The sequence below is a fragment of the Pinus tabuliformis genome, chromosome 7, assembly GCF_031772625.1.
Source record: "Pinus tabuliformis cultivar Carrire ecotype Pingquan chromosome 7, CPIR1, whole genome shotgun sequence".
Lineage (NCBI taxonomy): Eukaryota > Viridiplantae > Streptophyta > Pinopsida > Pinales > Pinaceae > Pinus > Pinus tabuliformis.
This window is the reverse complement of record NC_142293.1, coordinates 156843001-156865582: the sequence shown is the minus strand read 5'-3', so window position 1 is coordinate 156865582 and position 22582 is coordinate 156843001.

Below are 22582 nucleotides of genomic sequence, written 5' to 3'. Positions count from 1 at the left end.
GATGATGTTTTATTTATGAATAATTATAAACTGATTTTTCTTGAAATTTTGTGGGTTTGTTCATCTTATCATAATGCTTTCCTCTTGTGAATTTTTTGGTAATCCGATGCATAGATCTTGAGATATCAATAAATCAAGTTCTACTTTTTTTAATTGAAAAATGGTGTAAATAAGAGTATTTCTCTTATCCTAGGCAACATGTTATTCATGTGCATGGAGAGGACTTGGAATATTAGAAGAAGAGCTATCATGTATAAATGAAACGCCCTTTCTTCCCCTCCAAACCTAGGCTTTTGCATGTCTTCATGCAAACAAGGTAGAGTTGTCAACATATGACCAATAACACATTTTTTTAATTTGAGATTTTTGTTACATCAATTGTAGCTTGTGGGGATTCCAAAACAAGTGATGAGTCAAATCATACTTTAGAAGACAATATCCATAAGTGCATTTGTAGAATTATAATTATAATTATCATAAAAAATTTGTTGATACTTAGATAATAAGTTACGAATAGAATACAATCTACTGATGGAAGCCACAATCTTGAATGGTTGATTGGTAATAGGCTTGGGCCCAACAAATGTAGGAATAGAAAACATTGAGGACACAATAAACTATGAAGAAAATGTGTGTTGAGGACTAAAATAATGGCTATAAGTAAACATGACTTATATAATGTTGAGAAATAATTGAATGTCGTTCGTTGAATAATGGATACTAGTGGCTTGGTAAGAGATCATGATAGAAATAGATAAGATAAGGAAAAATGAGATTCCAAGCTCACCGTAGTCTCTTATCATTATATCCTAAATTTTTAACAAATCAAGAAGTTTCAAGCTGATTTTTACCTCACGTTTTACCTCAACATTTTGATATTTCTAGGCATGTTGATAAAGGAAATCTGATTCTGAAATAGAGTATTGATGTATGATGAAGGATGCTAACAAAGACATGCTACTAGTAATCCTATAACAACACCTACAGAGTCACAACATTTGAGGGCTAACAACACCTATGGAGTAATTGAAATCACTGTAACATGGTTGTTGAAGCTTTTGAAGGGGTGAAGGCTAAATCATTGTTTCACTAGTTATCCAATAATCAGTGTGTTTCTTTTTATTGAAAAAAATGAAAGGTTGCAACTCCTAGAAAGTTAATGAAAGAGTAATGTTGAACTGATGTAAGATTCATTTCTACCATCCTATAGACTATAGCAGTACTTCCTTCCCCCAAACTAAATAGTTTCCTTTCCATCAAAATTTATACAAAACATATAATGAGCAGCCTAAGTTATTAATTCATCACCTCAACAACCTCATTATAAATAAATTTTACATAATCATGTTGAATCCCATGGCATTAAATATGGATGGAAAGAGGATATAAATAGGGTGAAAAGGATGACACAAATATGTATTCTCAGGATGAACCAATTATCTTTATCTCTATCTCTCATAGTCTTACCATTATCCATGTGTACAAAATGATCCCCCCCTATATGGGAAAGGTAAATTGCATACACTAAGGGTCCCCCCCTTCCATGAAAACCTCATTAATTTCTAAAAGATAAACTTCAAAGAACAATACTTCAAGGAACTTGTTATCACTCCAAAATTTCTCTAGAGTTGTTATGAAAGAAATGATAGAGGTAATCATAAACCAACTTTGGATATTAGGATCTATCCTTTCTAATGCTCAGAGAGGGCTCTCTCTTTATGATTTAACTTTGTTTTAGTTATTTGATCTTAGGCTAGTTATGTTAAAATTGGCAACCAGGACAAAACTTCATGTGGGTCATCTTATTCATGGCTAATAATATTTTTATTAGACTCCTCTCATCGAGAGGTGTAGGATTGATATAAATATCATCCGATTCCGATAAGTATTCATGGAGATATGAATTTATTTTGATTATGGAATTATTATCAAGCCGAACTACAACTCATGTAGGCTCAGAAGCCCAATAGTCGCATCTATTCAAACACCAACATTGTGTATAAATATAAGAGGACTTTTCCTCATTTGAATTCACTCTTCTCATCACATCTCTCTCTCTCTCTCTCTCTCTCTCTCTCTCTCTCTACTGCGTAGAAATGAGTCTCTTCTCGACTGCGCAGAAATGGGTCTCTTTCTCACACATGTGAAGCCGAAAGCTGTTGAACCTGAAGCTACAACTGCAGAAGTAAAGATTGACTTGTGTGGCCTAGAAGATCTCCTCTTTGGAACTGCGTTGTAGGTTCATCTGAACCTCCTATGAAAGCCACAACTTTTTGTGGTGGAATGAAGTCAATCCGACGAACAGTTTGCAAGATATCGACTACCCTAGTTTGAAGCCGGAAACTGCTGAAACTGAAGTTGCAACTGCAGAAGTAAAGATTGACCTACGTGGCCTAGAAGATATCCTCATCTGAACTGCACTGTAGGTTCATCTGAACCTCCTATGAAAGCCACAGCGTTTGGTGGTGGAATGAAGTCAATCCGACGAACGGTTTGCAAGATATCGACTGCCCTAGTTTGAAGCCAGAAACTGCTGAAAGTGAAGCTGCAACTGCAGAAGTAAAGATTGACCTACGTGGCCTAGAAGATCTCCTCATCTGAACTGTGCTGTAGGTTCATCTGAACCTCCTCTGGAAGCTGCAATGTTTGGTGGTGGAATGAAGTCAATCCGACATTCGGTTTGTGAGATATTGTCTACCCTAGTTTGATAATGAAGCCGCTAATGCTGATGCTGCTGATCTAGGGTTTGCTACCGCTGATATGAATCAGATTTATTGTAGTATTTCTCTTTGCTGAATTATTGAAGATAAAAGAAGATTTGATCAAAGGGTTTCCCCACACATTGTGGGGTTTGTCCCTAGCTAGCTGCCACATCTTGTGTCTCTTGTCTTGGCTTGTTTTCTGTCGATCATTTAATGTTCTATCCGCACTTTACTTTATGTACATGTGATTGCTAATCTGTGGAATATAATAAGAAAAAGAAGTAAACTATTATATGCATATAACATACCATAACTTAACATGGAATCAGAGCTGAGGTGAAGACAAAGCTCGAGCAAGAGCAAGATCAATCACCGAAGAGAAGATTGGCAAGGCTATCCTAAAAGAACTATGGGGTCCTCAACACTCTTTTCTGCCGAAGACAAGCTCTGTGAGAAAGATGACTATCACACTTGGAAGATGTCTATCGATCTAACCCTAGAAGACCCAGGAGTGTTGGACTGTGTAAGAGGCAATATTGTTGAGCCTCCATCAAATGCATCCGTTGCTGCATGGAACAAATGGAAAACCAAAGAAGTCAAAATAGAAGATCATCTGGGACTCTATCGACAAGCACTTGGTGGCCTACATCTCTGAACTGGACACCTCCAAGTAAATCTACGATAGACTGGGAAATGGCACTCACGACTCTTGGAGGATTACCATCCAAATGGTATGTGTTCAGGACTACTCTTTTGAACTATAATGTAATTCCTGGTTTCGAGGAATTAATGGCTAGATGCATTCAAGAAGAAACAAGGGAAGAAGAGCAAGAAATTCCCATGCCTAAAGGTCCTCCCGCTGCTTTTTCTTCTCATGCTAAGAGAAGAAATAATTCTTTCTCTAAATCAAAAGGAAAGGCTAGATCTAAGGGTGGAAGAAAAGGACGATGTTTCATCTGCGATGAAGCAGGTCACTGTGCAAGGGAGTGCCTTGATAGAAAGGACTCACACTGGGATGATGATGAAAATCCCTCTGATGGCAATCAAAGGAATGACAAATTCAATAGCAAAGGTAAGAGGAGAGCTGGGAATCAAGGAAGAGGACAACCATTCAAGAAGGCTAGAAAGTCCAGGATGTATTAAATGCACCCGACCTCAAAAATAACCTAGTGTCCATCTCGGCAATGGAAGGCAAAGGCTACAAGGTAACCTTCAGCAATGGCAAGATATGTATATGGAAAAATAATGTTAAAGATGCCTTTACTCTTGGGTTTAGTGTTGATTCATTATATCAGGTCGATGGAAGTCCGCTCGGTGTCATGTCTTGTGACACAACTCTTCAGTCCGAACTTTGGCATCGGAGGTTTGCCCACCTTCATTACAAAGCTCTACCCGATGTGAGACAGATGGTAACAGGGATGCCCGAATTCCAAGTAGAGAAAGAAGGTATATGTCCGGGATGTGCTAAAGGAAAGCTCAAAAGGGGACTATTCCCCTCAAGCCAAAGCAAGACCTCTGATATATTACAGTTAGTTCACTCAGGAATATCTAAGGCTGGCATTAAGAGGGAGACTACTACACCACATACTCCTGAGCAGAATGGTGTGGTAGGAAGGAAGAACCACATGATTATAGAAGCTGTCCGAGCTATGCTACATGATCAAAGACTTCCAAAGTTTCTATGGGCTGAAACTACAAACACTGCTGTATATGTACAAAATTCGATGCCCTCATCAAGCATTGGGTTCCAAGACTCCTGAAGAAAAGTTCACTGGTAAGAAACCTGATGTTTCTCATTTTAGAATTTTTGGAAGCCATGTATATTTTCATGTCCCAAAAGAGAAAATAAATAAATTGGGTGCATCTAGAAAGAAGGGAATTTTCGTGGGCTATGGTGAAAATACTAAAGGCTATAGAATCTATGTAGCCAGTCAAAGGGAAGTCGTAATTAGTCATGATGTCACCTTTGACAAAGATATGGCTCTTAGCAAGGTGAACAATCTTCCGACTTTGAGGAGCTCTCAAGAAGCCAACACCAGGGAACTGAAAGAAAAAATATGATGAATCAATGCCTAATGTAGAAGAACCCATGGATCTGATTGATCCTCATCCACATGAGCCTTCCTCTTCTAGGAAGAGGCCTTCATGGCTTAGGGGGATACTTGATGATGCTGAAGGACATGCTGCACCCTGAGGAACCTTCCGTCAAAGTAAGAAACCTAACAAGTATCAGGGATACCTAACCATCATGAGCACAATCATACAAAATGAGCCTTCATCATTCTGAGATGTCGTCAAGCATTAATTATGGAAGGATGCTATGAGCAAAGAATATGAGTCTATCATGAAGAATGATGTCTCGGAAGTAGTTCCCAGACCCCAGGACAAGACAGTTGTTACTTCCAAATGGCTTTACAAGATAAAGCATGCAGCATATGGAAGTACGTAAAAGTATAAGGATCGTTTTGTTGCTCATGGTTTCTCCTAGAAGGAAGGTATAGACTATGATGTGATATTTGCACATGTTGCCAGATATACGACCATCTGCTCGATTATAGCCCTTGTCGCTTCACAAGGATGAAACCTACATCAGTTGGATGTCAAGACTGCGTTCTTACACGGCTCGATCAAAGAAGGGGTCTACTTGGAGCAACCCGAAGGATTTGATTGAAAATATCATATATGCAAGTTGAAGAAGGCTCTCTATGGGCTGAAGCAAGCACCCCGAGCATGGTATGAGAGGATTGATAGCTACTTGATGAAGCTGGGATTCACTAGGAGTGAAGCCGATCCTAACCTTTACTTTAAGCTTGAAGATGAAAAGCCTCTCATATTGGTGTTGTATGTGGATGACCTCTTTCTAACAGGTGCAAACCTTCTCATTCACAAATGTAAGAGGGAGTTGGCTTCTGAATTTGAAATGAAGGACCAAGGACTTGAAGTGTGGCAGAAACTGGGGGAAATTTTCCTATCTCAAGGAAAATATGTGGTAATGATATTGGAAAGACTCGGTATGATGGATTGCAAGCCTGTGACTACCCGGAGGATCTTAACTTTTAGAAGTTATATGGTAGTGATGTCGGACCAGATTTGGGAAATGCCTCTGAGTTTCATAAACTCATTCGCATTGATGTTCTTGGTGAACCTCCATCCGAACATATGTTTTGAAGTTAGCATTGTGAGTTCATATTTGGTTGAGCCTCACTGGATTGATGCCAAGAATCTTCTAAGATATCTTCATGGCACAATGGATTAAGATACACTGTCGAAGATGTGAGACTACTTGGATATACTGATGCTGATTGGGCATGCAGTGTGGTGGACCGTAAGACAACTTACGGGTGCTGTTTCACCTTGGGATCTGCTTCGATATCCTGGAAGAGTAGGAAGTAGAAGTCAGTGGCCTTGAGCACCGCCAAAGCAGAATATATTGCTACTAGCATGACCTCGTGTGAGGCGGTCTGGTTGCGAAAGCTCTTCAGTGAGCTGTTTGGATTTACATTGCATACCATTGTAATTCTCTGTAACAACCAGAGGTGGGATTCAATTATTGACGAATCCCATATTCATCGATTGCTCCAGCAGATAAACATCATCTGGGATATGGTAAGTCAATGAGCAAGGAGGCTACATCGCATTAAGATGATGTACAGGTCGATACACCTTGTCAAAGCCCCAAGGAAAGATCTAATCTGTGATTTTCCCAAACGACTTGGAGTCATCAAGAAACCCTTGTACAAGGATCCTACATGTTGCATACATTGAGCTTTGGGAGCTCTGAGGGCTTGCGGTTCTTACTGGAGCAACATATGACCACAGGGTGACTCACCCTCCCCTGGTGGTGCACACTGGAACAAGATGACTCGCTCTCTTGTGGGACAAGATGATTTTCTCTCTTGTGGAACAAGATGATTCGCTCTCCTGTGTAGTAGGATTGATGTGTTCTCCTGTGAGGCTTGGATTGATGTGTTCTCCATGGCAATTGTAGTAGGATTGATGTGTTCTCCTGTGAGGCCTGGATTGATGTGTTCTCCATGGCGATTATAGCAGGATTGATGTGTTCTCCTGTGAGGATAGGATTGATTAATTCTCCTGTCAAGGCATCCTACCCATGCAGTCTGAGACTCATGGGAAGTACCTCTCATCTGATCAATGAGCAAGGAAATAAAGTTAGGGACCATAGTAGTATCGATGGACACATCGGTGTATCTACCGTACTCCCTACGCTAGGATGACCTCCATTGATCTGAGATCAATGATACTGGTCTAGGACTAGTGGTTGGAGTTGTCACATACTATGACGCTGACTTCGAGTCGGTTGAGACTGGTCTGGGACCAGTGGTACATACTTCGAGACTAACTTCATGTCAGTGCAGTACTGGTCTGGGACTAGTGAGAGTGGTACAAACTATGACGCTAACTTCGGGAAGGTTGAGACTGGTCTGGGACTAGTGGTACACTCTCCGAGACTACGAGACTAGTCTGGGACCAGTGGTAGGAGTGGTACTTACTATGAAGTTGACTTCGGGTCGGCTGAGACTAGTTTGGGACCAGTGGTACACACTCTGAGACTGACTTTGAGTCAGTGGAGGATGATATTGGTCTAAGACCAGTGGAGTTGTACTCACCATGACGTTGACGTCAGGTTGGTTGAGACTGGTCTGGGACTAGTGGTACATACTCTGAGACTGACTTTGAGTCAGTATGATACATCCTTGATCATTTCTTCTTCTTCATAATTCAGACAAAAGCAGAGGAGAACAGAACAATGCAAGAGGAGAGCAGAACAGAGCAAAACAGTACCGATCAGTACAGGGCAGAACAAGGCAAAGCAGAACAGGCAGAATAGAGCAGAGTAGGGCAAGGGTCAGGCTATATAGGGAAGTGCATTTGATGGATGAATAGTAACAACCGATAGACAGATTGCAGATGAAGTTCTCCCTAGTTAAGAGGGAGTGTTAAAATTGGAAACCAGGGAAAAACTTCATGTGGGTCATCTTATTCATGGCTGATAATATTTTTATTAGATTCCTCTCATCGAGAGGTGTAGGATTGATATAAATATCATCCGATTCCGATAAGTATTCATGGAGATATGAATTTATTTTGATTATGGAATTATTATCAACCTGACCTACAACTCATGTAGGCTCAGAAGCCCAACAGTCGCATCTATTCAAACACCAACGTTGTGTATAAATATAAGAGGACTTTTCCTCATTTTCACTCACTCTTCTCATCACATCTCTCTCTCTCTACTGCGCAGAAATGAGTCTCTTCTCTACTGCGCAGAAATGGGTCTCTCTCTCACACATGTGAAGTCGGAAGTTGTTGAACCTGAAACTACAACTGCAGAAGTAAATATTGACTTGCGTGGCCTAGAAGATCTATCCTTTGGAACTGCGTTGTAGGTTCATCTGAATCTCCTCTGAGGGCCGCAATGTTTGGTGGTGGAATGAATTCAATCGACGAATAGTTTGCAAGATATCGACTGCCCTATTGAAGCCAGAAACTGCTGAAACTGACGCTGCAACTGCATAAGTAAAGATTGACCTGCGTGGCCTAGAAGATCTCCTCATCTGAGCTACACTATAGGTTCATCTGAACCTCCTCTGAAAGCCACAACTTTTGGTGGTGGAATGAAGTCAATCCGACGAACGGTTTGCAAGATATCGACTGCCCTAGTTTGAAGCCCGAAACTACTGAAACTGAAGCTGCAACTGCAGAAGTAAAGATCAACCTGCGTGGCCTAGAAGATATCCTCATCTGAATTGCGTTGTAGGTTCATTTGAACTTCCTCTGGAAGCCGCAACTTTTGGTGGTGGAATGAAGTCAATTCGACGTTCGGTTTGTGAGATATCGTCTGCCCTAGTTTGATAATGAAGCCGCTAATGCTGATGCTACTGATCTAGGGTTTGCTACTGCTGATGTGAATGAAATTTATTGTACTATTTCTCTCTGCTGAATTATTGAAGATAAAAGAAGATTTGATCAAAGGGTTTCCCCACACATTGTGGGGTTTGTCCCTGGCTAGCTACCACATCTTGTGTCTCTTGTCTTGGCTTGTTTTCTGTCGATCGTTTAATGTTCTATCTGCACTTTACTTTATGTACATGTGATTGCTAATCTGTGGAATATAATAATAAAAAGACTTAAACTATTATAAGCATAGAACATACCATAACTTAACAAGGTATGATTGTACTTGGGTTTTTATTTTGATTTGTTGGTGGGATCACTTAGATGGATAGAGGGATGTCTTTTATCATTGGGATATGAGGTCAAGTGTCAAGACAAACACAACTGGATCAAGTTCTAAAATTAGTGTCTATAGGGCAAGGTAACTGAGTAATTTCAGATCTTAAGGCTGGATGATGAAGTTGGTTTCAATTAGATCTAAGGAGCAATTAAGGGTTCCTTAGGACGGATTAGGAAGAAAGTGAAAGAGGTCAACCAGGATGGGAGAGCAATTAAGGATTTTGAGATTCGGATATCAAAAGAAAACATAGAAATGATTAACTGTTCAAGACAGTGTGTACTTCAACAAATTTTGAAAAAAAAATCCATTTAATTCATTCACTTTAGATAGAATGTAAGTTTGTGAAATACATACGAAGATAACAAATTTGACAAAATAAAATACTTCATTGTAATAGCTCAACACATGAATCCTGTAACGTAATCTCTTTATTACTCAGTCTAGTCTGCTGACTTGAAAAATTGGTACAATAACCCTCAGGTTGTTGATCAATACAACTCTACAAATTTCTAGCAACCCACACTCAATACTTCAAATTGTGAAGTATTTATACAAAAATATTTTAGAAAATATCCCAAACTGTCTTGGGAATTAATCTAGGAAAAAGAAATATCTTCATGCAAGAAGATAGAGACAGATGTTCAACTGCTATATGTTGTCCCTGTTTATTTGATTTTGTTGTCTTTATGCTCTGATATTTTGTTGTTTATTCTCTGCCTTGTTGTTGGTCTTCACGCTGACTGTTCTTTTTTACTTTGACCTTTCTTAACTGATACACTTTACCTGATACTCTTTCACCTGGCTGATCTATCATTTTCCTTTTACTGTGCTGTTTTCTCTTTTAACTGCGTATTTTACATTTTGACTGTGCATTTTTATAGCAAGTCATTTAATTTCTCCCAAATATCTGCATCTGGTAATTTGGTATTTACCATTTTCCTGTAAATTTCATCTACTTTTGTATACCTAAAAATTTCCTAAAAATTTATACCTAAAAATTTCCTTCTTTTCTCCTCACATTTTGTCCTGATGATGAGTCTAGTTTCAGACTCGAAACGTCGACTTCAAAACATGAACACTGTGGAAAATCCGAACCTCATTCAAAAATCACACCACAGTAATCTGCAAACTAAAATACTTTTGTATACTTAGCAAAAGTGGGTCTATTCACAAAAAGGTGTTTTACCTCATGCTGGAGGTAAAACAGGTTCTCAAATGTCTGATATAGAACCTTTCTAGTAGGCATCCCCTTAATAGAGGATTTATTGGCATGATCTCTAGCCACCTCTCTAATTGTCCTATTGTAGTCATCCCGTGGCATCAATTTATCATTTATATCCAAGGGGTTAGGCAAACATTTCTGCCTTAGACTATCAAATTTCACCATGAACCTGTCTATAGCCAGCTGCATGGTTTAGCATTTTCCTTCAAGGTTCATCATTAAATTTCTCTTGGTAAGCACCTTTTTTACTTCTAGTATGGTTCATGTCCTATCTGGTATGTCCATATCCTGCAATTCATATTTGTTTTTAGAGTTAAGGAAATGAATGATTCTAGTTGCTTCTTCCAGCATGTCTCCCAGTTCAGCCTTAATTCTCTAAATGGCTTATGTAGCCTCTTTCACTAAGTCATTTTGTTCAAAGATGACTTGAATGGATGGCCCAATATCATTCATAGAGTCAATGATATTGGACAATAATTGTTCCTTAGCTTGGCCAAGTGGCTCCTTTAATGTTAGCTCTTTTTCTAAGTTCTTTATCCTTTAATTCATTCTAGTTGACTTTTGTACTTCTTCTTTGTGCATAATCTATGCAAGCTTATTGTCATTCTCTAGACTTGTTATCTTTTCCTTGAGCTTGTTTATCTCTGTGGTGACATGTCCTCCATTGCTTTGACCAACTTGCTTGCCTCATCATCTGGCTGGGTTGCTGCTGATGTAAAACTTGTTGCTGATGTAGATGTTGTGGCAACTAGTAGTGTTGTAGCCAATGGAGCTGTAGGAGCCAATGAAGCTGCCAAGGTGGATGGTAGTGTTGTAGTGACTGTTGGAATGGAAGTGGCAGTGGCAGTCTCAAGGTTGGCCTATTTTAACTGTATCAAGTTGTCCAACTCCTTCTCCACCTCTTTCAACTAATCATTCAATTGGAGAATAAGGTCCATCATCCCCTCCTGTTGTGTTTGACTTTCTAAGTCCTCTGGTTGAACTAAGATCTGGTTATATCCAGAGAATCCATCAAGCAATGAAATTCTGGATCAACTTACTACCCTCTGAAGAATGTGGTCCATTTTTCGGAGAGGATAGTTGTCTTTTAATGACACTTTGTTCAAGTTTCTGAAATCAAAACAGAGTTTGATTTCTCCTGTTTTCTTCCTAGTAGTGACTAAGTTAGAGACCCAATCTAAATATCTAATGGGTGCTATGGTCTAGGCATCATACATCCTTTTTACTTCTTTTTCAATGAGTGGCATAAGAACTGGATTAATTCTCCTAAGCTTCTATTTAAAAGGTTTATGATCTTATTTGATAGGTATCTTATGTTGAATTATGCTGGTATCATAAGACTTAACGTCTTCATGACTCCAGGCAAAGACATTGTTGTAGCTTATATTGTGTCTTAAGCTTATTTATCAGTTTTATCACAATGCGCGGTCTAAAATCACTGCAGGAGTTCAACCTCAATAAAGCTCCCTTATTTTCTTTACATCCGCAAAGTCTAAAAGAAATGAAGTATTTTGTTTATTATATATCGAAATCACAAAGGCAATAATTGTTAAAGAAACGGCCCATGCGATCAAGTCAAATCGCAATGTAAATAGTGCAATGAGGGCCCGACCCGATATATATATATATATATATATATATATATATATATATATATGCATTAGCATATGATCAAATCGCAATTGCAAATCATATTAATACAGTTATATGGAGTATCACCTCAGCTTCCGCCGGTTGCGATTCGTAATGGGTCGAACCTGAAAATTATTACATTATGTTTAAAAGCCCTGGTGGGTCTGATGTATCGCAGAGTGCCTTATGCATATACGTTGGGTTCCACGGATTGCGATTTGCGATGATGGACTCGAAAAATATATATGTGGCGTTTTATAATTCCGGCGGGTCTGCAGTTATATATATGTATATGGTTTTGCCAATTGCGATGTGCGATGGGCCAGACCTGATATTATTTATGCCATGTTCTATAACTCCAGCGCGTCTGTCATATCACGTTTTTTTAAGGATTGGGTCAATACAACGATTTAAAACACCAATTGCGATTTTCAACGGGAAGTCAATGAAACATTGAATAGGCAGATCCGATGGGTTAATAAATCAAAGTTAATTCTTTTGAGTTCCACATAACCAAAGGTTTGTGCCGATTTCGCTGTATAAAGGGAACATCAGTGTTAGAGACGAATACATAGAAAAGGTGATTGGTCAGGTTTCTTTGTGTTTCGGCCACTCAGAACACTCCTGACATATATGTGGACCCCTTCCAAATCTTTTGGTGTAGTTTTACACATGGTCTGAGTTTCAATATTTTATATGTAATAAAGTTGAATAATTTCAAATAGGAAATTGTTTATAACTATTATAAAGCCATTTATTAGCTGTTTCGAGAAATCAGTTTCCAAAACTGATTTGATAGTTAATCAGAGAGGGAAGAGATAAAAGCCCGAAAAGGGGAATTGTAAGAAGGTTCAAATTCTGGAGAACCTGGAGACTAAGCCACTGTATTCCTGATATAGTTGTTCATTAATGAAAGAATCAGAAGTTTCCATGAATTTTTGGGTATAATTTTGTAACTTCTCTGTCATGTGTCATCTTATTTTTCCTTCTTTCAAGTATAGTAATGAAGCTGCAGGTCTTTATTTGCTTATGTAGATAAAGTTAAAATTCCTTAAAAGAGCACTCCTATACTTGAAGTTTCACCTTCCTTTCTATGTTATAGATAATAGTTTCTGTGTAAGGCAGCTTATTATCTTTAACTTCTCCAAGGGTCACATATAATAGTTTCTGTGTCAAGCAGCATATTGTTTATGATTTAGTCCTCATTTTCATAATTCTTCTAAGAGACGGATAATAGGTTCTGTGTTAAGAAGCATATTATCTTTAACTTCTCCTTCAAGCTTTCTTCATTCATCATTTATATCTAGCAAGAAATGGCATTCTGAGATTTTTGGGTTACATATGTATTAAAGGTTAAAGACCAAGTTTTCTAGGTCCTTCATTTAAGAATACAACAAAGAATGAAGTTACAAATAAGTGACAACATGTTAGCACCTAAATCTGCCATAGGCTGAAGGAAGGAGAATTTCAGGGTAACCACAAACCACGCTCAGTTTGGTAGCTAGCCCTACCAGAACAGGGGAGGGCTCTCTCCAAGTCACGCTTAGCGAATAAGTAAACGGAATGGTTTGAGATGACTAACAATGAAATATTGATCTTAGGCTAGTAAGTAAATATGGATACAAGAAGCAATTTTTTATGAATGACTGAGTTTCTGGGATGGTATGGGACCAACGGACAGCAATGAGCAGAGAATTTAATACAAAGGCACAGATTACTTCATGAGGCAAGACAGGCAGAAAGTCTAGCAATTTAGTTTGAAATAACGCGGAATGGAGGAATTTCTTAGGAGGGTGAAAAGGGCATAAGTACATGAATCCTTTTCAACAGAAGAAGAACACTGAACATGAAATTTTCCCACAGGCAGAGCAATAAAAATGAATTCTACCTTATCTAACTTAGAAAATTTCACTGGAAATGAATATGAAATGAACTGTGAAACATTACGAAATGCATATGAAACATAAGAGACACATTTGCTACACTCACAACCACATGAATCTCATGAAACAAAGTCGTTGCCTTTCATTAATCCTCTGTCAAAATATACAATGAAGAACTGAGTTTCTCTCCCACAGTCTCCCAGAAATTACCAGCCAACCAACCCTTTGCAAATGGTTTGCATACAATAAATAGACTATGCCATGAGGAAATAGAATGACCAAGAGTTGGGGAGTTTTTCGAATCATTACAAAGTGGAAGTGGAAAGCCAACCATTAGTTACAGGTGCAGCGTTACAAAAATGACAAATGGCTTGGGTGACTGCTCGCCTTGATTTGCCACTTGGATAGGAGCCCACCTTTAGTGAAAATACTTTTTAAACATTGCCTTAGTTTCCAAGAAAAATATAGTGTAAATGAGCGGGCCCACTTGGAGAAAGTCGCGGATCGAAATTTCGCGAAGCGGGCGCGATTTTGGCCTTTTCCTCTATATGCGCTGCGCCACTTTGGAGGCGATTTTGAAGTAACTGTAGGAGTCAAAATTGTGCCCAAATGTTCTTGTTGGAAATCCTGGCCTATCTACTTTCCAACTCAAGTGGAATTTCTGAATTTGGTGCTCATTTTCCCCTCCAAAACTTCATTCTCCCAAGACTGCTTTCTGTTTGTCAAAATAGGGGCAGAGAGGTCATTTTTTGAGTGTTTTTGACCTCCTGGAGACTCAAATCATGCCAAAATTTCCTTTCCAAGCACCAGTAGTCGTGATTTTGCATGATGAATCCAAAAATGCAAACCATTTGTGATTTGGAGCTCCCAACCCTAAGCGCCGCGCCAATGGCTCGGCACACAGGGAGAAAAAACCTATGTTGTGACCAAAAATTTGCCATGTGACCAAAATTACCCCAAATTTCTTGAAATTTGGGCTGGAGCTTCCTTATCAAGTGTTATGTTGAGCCAAAGAGGCTTCAACCAATATCTGAAGTCAATCGAGCTCCCTTTGCCTCTTTTGCTTCTTGATTGCCTTCCTTAATTTCGCCTTCAAATTCCTGATTCGGGCCTTGGAACTCATATTGCGTGCCCTGTAATGATAAACCATATGCCTCAGTAATGCTTTGTCCTTGTCACTTTCACCAACAGCTTATCTAAGTGGATGTTGATCCTCTTGAGCCAAATCTCTCGATCAACCTCTATCTCCTACTGAATGGGTGTCCTCTCATTTAGGTTTCGTTGGGCAGCCTGCTAGTCTTCACAGATGTTTTGCCACCTCTATGAGGCCTCCTGGTTGCATGTACCTCTGTTGGCAAATCACTGTGTGTCTCTTCTTCATGATCATATGATGGATCAGATGTCATGTCTGCTGGTGGACAAACAGTATTGGACAAATAAGTGTTGATATGTCACACTGTCTTGTAATGCTTTTGATGATGTGCTTGACCTTTGTCAGCAAGAGAAAATAATGACATGAGGGAAAGTGAGGGGAGGGAAGAATAGTGAGGGATTAGGGACTATTGGGGAAATATAGGAGGGTTTGAGGGGTCTTATGTGTGGGATAGGGTTTAGTAACTTTAGGGGATGGGGAATGGAGTTTGGTAATATTTTAGGGTAGGGGTAATAGGGAAAAAATGAGATAGGGGGAAGGGAAAAATGGAGAGGAGGGAAAAGATGAGAGGTGAAAGAGGAGCCTTGGCATCAACACCACAATTTTGCAACCCTAGCAACAATGGCTTTGGTGTTTTCTAGTGGTTGGTTTTATGAATTTTAGTTGCCACTATAACTAGCCATGAACCACCATAACCTTCACAAAAATACATGAGCCATCGAGATTTAGAGCCTACCTGTCAATTTGAGGGGTTTCAAAGGCAACTTGAGGCAATTTGGCACGATTTCGAGCCTTTGTGGGTGTGCGCCGTGCGACAAACCCAGTGCGCCGCACTCTTTATATGCACCGCGCCCTTGTAAACTTTGCACTGTGGGGTGGCTCTGTGTGCACCACGCTCTGTATGTGCGTCGCGCCCCTCTGTGTGTGCGCCGCGCTCCTGAAAACGACTCCAACTCCCTCCAAATGCGTGCTTTGCACTCTCAAACACTTTGCTCTGTTTCTCAATAACCTTGATTTGCACAATGACCTTGTTTCCTTGTGGAAATTCTTATATAAAGACTTTGAAGTCATGGGTTAAATTTTTGCTTCTTCAAAAACCCACTTTGCTAATGTTTCCTTTTGACACTTTTCACTGACTTAAAGAAACACTGAATTTCTTTCTTCCATTTGAATTTTTAGCTAGAATGATGAAATTTTCGGCACTTTTTGCAGGGGTTGCATGACAAGGCATTTAGCCACGGAAACCATGACTGCATCTGAAGAAATCAATTGGCGACCTTTTGAAAATTTTATCACAAATGACACACTATTTGACTTTTTCTTCAAAACAGAGTTTTGAAGAACAGTCAAAATTTGTCCACATGACGATGAAACTCTCTGAATCATAACTTTGTAAGGGCCTCACTCTGGCCTGCATGGCTTTATTGGACATGGTTGAAGACAAAATTGATTAATCCCTAGACCTAATTATTGAAAATGACTTTTGTCCATTAAAGGACCAGACCTTGACTGTCATGGACTTTAGTGATCATTGACAAAAGACCTAAGCCAGCAGCAGCCAGACATGAGGGGAAATGACTAGCATGACCTTTTCCGTCAGATTATGGCATGCCCCTAGTGGAATGTAGTTGAGTGAATGGAGCGGGACTCCTAAAAATGAAATGCAGAAAGAGTTTTGATCTCTGACGGAGGACTGCCAAGACCGACTCTAACATTGGCTCCAATGGGGGATGGTAGCTCCTTGGAGGTGCCAAGAACAGCAGATCTCTGGAAGAGCTGAAAGTGCCTTCATCCATTGGGCTATGGAGTCATTATTTTGACAAACAACACAAGACTTCGACTCATTTATTGACTGAAACTTGACTTAAACCGACTTAATTATGAAACCAACATGACTGAAAAAACCGACTCAATGCAAAAGGAAATGACTCATGACTGACTTAACTAAAACAAGAACTGACAAAACTTATTCAATGGCAGTAATCCATCAATATTCGAGGGTTTCAAATCATGATGACAGCCACCTGTGTACTAATGCAATATGTACAATCATGTGTAATGTGTCTTCCAATGTAACCAATCAAGCAGATGCCTTGCTGACTGATTCTCCTGATCAGATCTCCTGGTCAACAGTAGATACTTGTAATTGGGCATCCAAAAAGCTAATTGACCATGATCTCCTTCATCATTGAACACTGTAATAATCACCTTCACTGCTGTCTACAACATATTTTCCATTGGATCTTGAAAAACATGAAGATTGACCTCCTGCTGAAAGAGCAAGGTGTCTTTCTCCTTTGATATTGATCTTTCTTCACACTGTACTTCATTAAAAGTATGTCCCTGGTCCTCAAAAAATTCTGAACAAGTAGATGATTAGATCTCCTCTTCAAAGAACACTTCAAAACATGAGACATATGAGGAAGAATCTGAAAGAGAATCCCGAATGGTCTGATCTTTTGAAGTCTGAATATATGGTAGGTCATCTTCATACGATATGACAGCCAGATTCTCATTATATTCATCATATTTATCAATCATGATAAAAGCAACTTCAGATGATTCTTGAAACCCAACACTAACATTCATATCATCTACCAATGATTCATCCAAGGAAACTTTTTCACTTACTTGAGCAAAGATCTCATCTTGCTGTTCATGAGCTGATTGGATTGCCTCTTCATGAAGACTATGTTCTGATGACATGAGGACATTTGGATCCAAAACTCTGTCTTCTTCATCCCAGATGATTTCAGCAGCAAAGTTCTCTTTCATGGGACTTAGTACAAGGTTTTCTTGGTCATCACAATCTGAATCTACATCTGAAATGGTTGTCTTAATATTATCACATTCTGAATTTGAAACTTGACTTCTCTGCATGCTGTCTTCTTTTATGGACAGATCTGAAACGACACTTTCCCTTTCATCACTTTCAGCCATATGGAAATCTTCAACCTATTGATCTATAAAGCTTCTTACAAGACTATCATCATTTTCATCAGAGGAAGAAGTTCTACCGTGACCTTCTTGACCATGTGCACACTACAGATTTGCGTTAACTTCAGCTGTAAACTGACCATTCAAGAGTTGATCTATCTCATTTTCAGATAGAGGAGATAACACTTTTTGTTTTCTCTTGCTCAAACAGTGATTGTCTTCATTAATTTCAAGTGAAGGAGTATACAAATTTTCCTCATATAGCTGATCCATTTCATGTAATTCCTGTTGACTGTCAAGATGCAAAATTCCTTCATCTTCCACCGTACTAAGATCTTGATCCTGCTGCAAATTTTCATGATCGTCTTTATGCTGCTGAAATGGATTTTCATACAGGGCTTCCATGATCTCTTCATCCATGAAATTATCATCCTCATAATATTTCTCAAGGCTTTCAATAAAACCATAAGCATGCTTGCAACAATCCTGAACTAAATTTAATGATGGATAAGATTCTTTATATCTCTCAATGAACATGGCATGAAAATCCTTTAGACAGTAAATACAAGCAGTGGGCAAACTTTCATACCAAGATTGGGCTTCACCTGCCAGAGTGGCCAGGAATATCTTCATTAAGCAATCTTCAGGAAAATCAACCTTCAACTTGCGAATGTGCATGTGAAATCTAACCAGATGTAAAGCCGCATCCTTCCTACCATCATCTTTAAACGTAGGCAAATTCCTTGACCAATCTACCTTCAGAATTTTATTTGGAAAGCCTGGAATGTGATCTCAGCTCATGGGAGCGTATCTTCTTGCAATCCGCTCCATTTTAAAAAAAATCTCAAAGCTACTGATCCCTCTGCAGTGGAGTCACCATGAAGCACCGGTTGCTGGATTCTTCAGTGAAAGGAGTCGCCAGGTGAATGATTTCAGCCATATTCTTATGTCTGATCGTTGTTCACCATCAACAATCAGCTTTGAACTTGAGATATGTACAGGGGAAAAACAATCTTCAAGAAAACCATTTTCGTCCCCAGTGGAGTCACCACTATGTTAGCACCTAAATCTTCCTTAGGCTGAAGGAAGGCAAATTTTAGGGTAACCACAAACCACGCTCAGTCTGGTAGCTAGCCCTACTAGAACAGGAGAGGGCTCTCTCCGAGTCATGCTCAGTGAATAAGTAAACGGAATTGTTTGAGATGACTAACAGTGAAATATTGATCTAAGGCTAGTAAGTAAATATGTATACAAGAAGCAATTTTTTATGAATGATTGAGTTTCTGGGATGGTATGGGACCAACGGACAGCAATGAGCAGAGAATTTAATACAAAGGCACAGATTACTTCGTGAGGCAAGACAGGTGGAAAGTCTAGCAATTTAGTTTGAAATAACGCAGAATGGAGGAATTGCTTATGAGGGTGAAAAGGGCATAAGTACATGAATTCTTTTCAACAAAAGAAGAACACTGAACATGAAATTTTCCCACAGGCAGAGCAATAAAAATGAATTCTACCTTATCTAACTTAGAAAATTTCACTGGAAATGAATATGAAATGAACTGTGAAACATTATGAAATGCATATGAAACATAAGAGACACATTTGCTACACTCACAACCACATGAATCTCATGAAACAGAGCCACTGCCTTTCATTAATCCTCTGTCAAAATATACAATGAAGAACTGAGTTTCTCTCCCACAGTCTCCCAGAAATTACCAGCCAACCAACCCTTTGCAAATGGTTTGCATACAATAAATAGACTATGCCATTAGGAAATAGAACGAACAAGAGTTGGGAGTTTTTCGAATCATTACAAAGTGGAAGTGGAAAGCCAACCATTAGTTACAAGTGCAGTGTTACAAAAATGACAAATGGCTTGGGTGACTGCTCGCCTTCCTTTGCCACTTGGGTAGGAGCCCACCTTTAGTGAAAATACTTTTTAAACATTGCCTTAGTTGCCGAGAAAAATATAGTGTAAATGAGCAGTCCCACTTGGAGAAAGTCGCGGATCGAAATTTTGCGAAGCGGACACGATTTTGGCCTTTTTCTCTATATGCACCGCACCAAAAGCTATATGCACCGCGCCACTTTGGAGGCAATTTTGAGGTACCTGTAGGAGTCCAAATTGCACCCAAGTGTGATTTTTAGAAAGCCTAGCCTATCTACTTTCCAACCCAAGAGGAATTTCTGAATTTGGTGCTCATTTGCCTCCAAAACTTCATTCTCCCAAGACTTCTTTCTGTTTGTCAAAATAGGGGCAGAGAGGTCCTTTTTTGAGTGTTTTTGACCTCTTGGAGACTCAAATCATGCCCAAATTTCTTGTCCAAGCACCAATAGCCGTGATTTTGCATGCTAAATCCAAAAATGCAAACCATTTGTGATTTGGAGCTCCCAATGGCGCGGCGCACAGGGAGAGAAAACCTTTGTTGTGACCAAAAATTTTCCATGTGACCAAAATTGCCCCAAATTTCTTGAAATTTGGGCTGGAGCTTCCTTATCAAGTGTTATGCTGGGCCAAAGAGGCTTCGGTCAATATCTGAAGTCGATCGAGCTCCCTTTGCCTCTTTTTCTTCTTGATTGCCTTCCTTAATTTCGCCTTCAAATTCCTGATTCGGGCCTTGGAACTCATATTGCGTGCCCTGTAATGATAATCCATATGCATCAATAATTCTTTGTCCTTGTTGCTTTCGCCAACAGCTTCTCTAAGTGGATGTTGATCCTCTTGAGCCAAATCTCTCGATCAGCCTCTATCTCCTGCTGAATGGGTGTCCTCTCATCTAGGTTTCGTTGGGCAACCTGCTGGTCTTCACAGATGTTTTGCCACCTCTATGAGGCCTCCTAGTTGCATGTACCTTTGTTGGCGAATCACTGTGTGTCTCTTATTCATGATCATGTGACAGATCAGATGTCATGTTTGCTGGTGGACAAAGTGTCTTGGACAAATAAGTGTTGATATGTCAAACTGTCTTGTAATGCCTTTGATGATGTCCTTGACCTTTGTCAGCAAGAGAAAATAATGACATGAGGGACAGTGAGGGGAGGGAAGAATAGTGAGGGATTAGGGACTATTGGGGAAAGATTTGTTTGGGAAATATAGGAGGGTTTGAGGGATCTTATGTGTGGGATAGGGTTTAGTAACTTTAGGGGATGGGGAATGGAGTTTGGCAATATTTTAGGGTAGGGGTAATAGGGAAAAATGAGATAGGGGGGAAGGGAAAAATGGAGAGGAGGGAAAAGATGAGAGGTGAAAGAGGAGCCTTGGCATCAACACCACAATTTTGTAACCCTAGCAACAATGGCTTTGGTGTTTTCTAGTGGTTGGTTTTATGAATTTTAGTTGCCACTATAACTAGCCATGAACCACCATAACCTTCACAAAAATACATGAGCCATCGGGATTTAGAGCCTACTTGTCGATTTGAGGGGTTTCAAAGGCAACTTGAGGCAATTTGGCACGATTTCAGGTCTTTGTGGGTGTGCGTCGCGTGACAAACCCAATGCACCGCACTCTTTATATGCACCGTGCCCTTGTAAACTTTGCACTATGGGGTGGTTCTGTGTGCACCACGCTCTGTATGTGCGCCGCGCTCCTGAAAACGACTCCAACTCCCTCCAAACGCGTGCTTTGCACTCTCAAACACTTTTCTCTGTTTCTCAATAACCTTGATTTGCACAATGACCTTGTTTCCTTGTGGAAATTCTTATATAAAGACTTTGAAGTCATGGGTTAAATTTTTGCTTCTTCAAAAACCCACTTTGCTAATGTTTCCTTTTGACACTTTTCACTGACTTAAAGCAACACTGAATTTCTTTCTTCCCTTTGAATTTTTAGCTAGAATGATGAAATTTTCGGCACTTTTTGTAGGGCTTGCATGAGAAGGCATTTGGCCATGGAAACCATGACTGCATCTGAAGAAATCGTTTGGTGACCTTTTGAAAATTTTATCACAAATGACACACTGTTTTACTTTTTCTTCAAAACAGAGTTTTGAAGAACAGTCAAAGTTTGTCCACATGACAATGAAACTCTCTGAATCATAACTTTGTAAGGGCCTCACTCTGGCCTGCATGGCTTTATTGGACATGGTTGAAGACCAAATTGATTAATCCCTAGACCTAATGATTGAAAATGACTTTTGTCCATTAAAGGACCAGACCTTGACTGTCATGGAATTTAGTGATCATTGACAAAAGACCTAAGCCAGCAGGAGCTAGACATGAGGGGAAATGAATAGCATGACCTTTTCCGTTAGATTATGGCATGCCCCTAGCGGAAGGGAGCTGAGTGAATGGAGCAGGACTCCTAAAAATGAAATGCAGAAAGAGTTTTGATCTCTAATGGAGGATTGACAAGACCGACTCTAACACAACAAACAATAATCATTAATGTCTTAAGCACAATTTCTCCACAACCAGGAAATTGGTTTCTTAAGGTACAACATTAATTGGTGCCATTGCCGGGGAGAGAAGACAACAACACTTTTCCCTGGGTTTTCACTATTTTCCTCTGGTTTTTCAGTGAGGAGGAAATACTTGGCTATTTTGAATCAAAAGCAATAAAAGGCAAGTCCATAATAGCAGAGACCACAGCCTGCAAAATAATTGAATAAGAACACTTTTCCATAGGTTTATTAAGTTTGAAGTTGATCCTTGAGAGTGACAAGTTTCAGCAGTTGGTTGTACATTCACACCTGTGATTTTCCCTTACAACATTAATTGGTGACTCTACTGCACTTTGAAGTTTTCTTTTCTGGGTTTTAATGGCTCTCCCTGCATTCTTAGTCCATA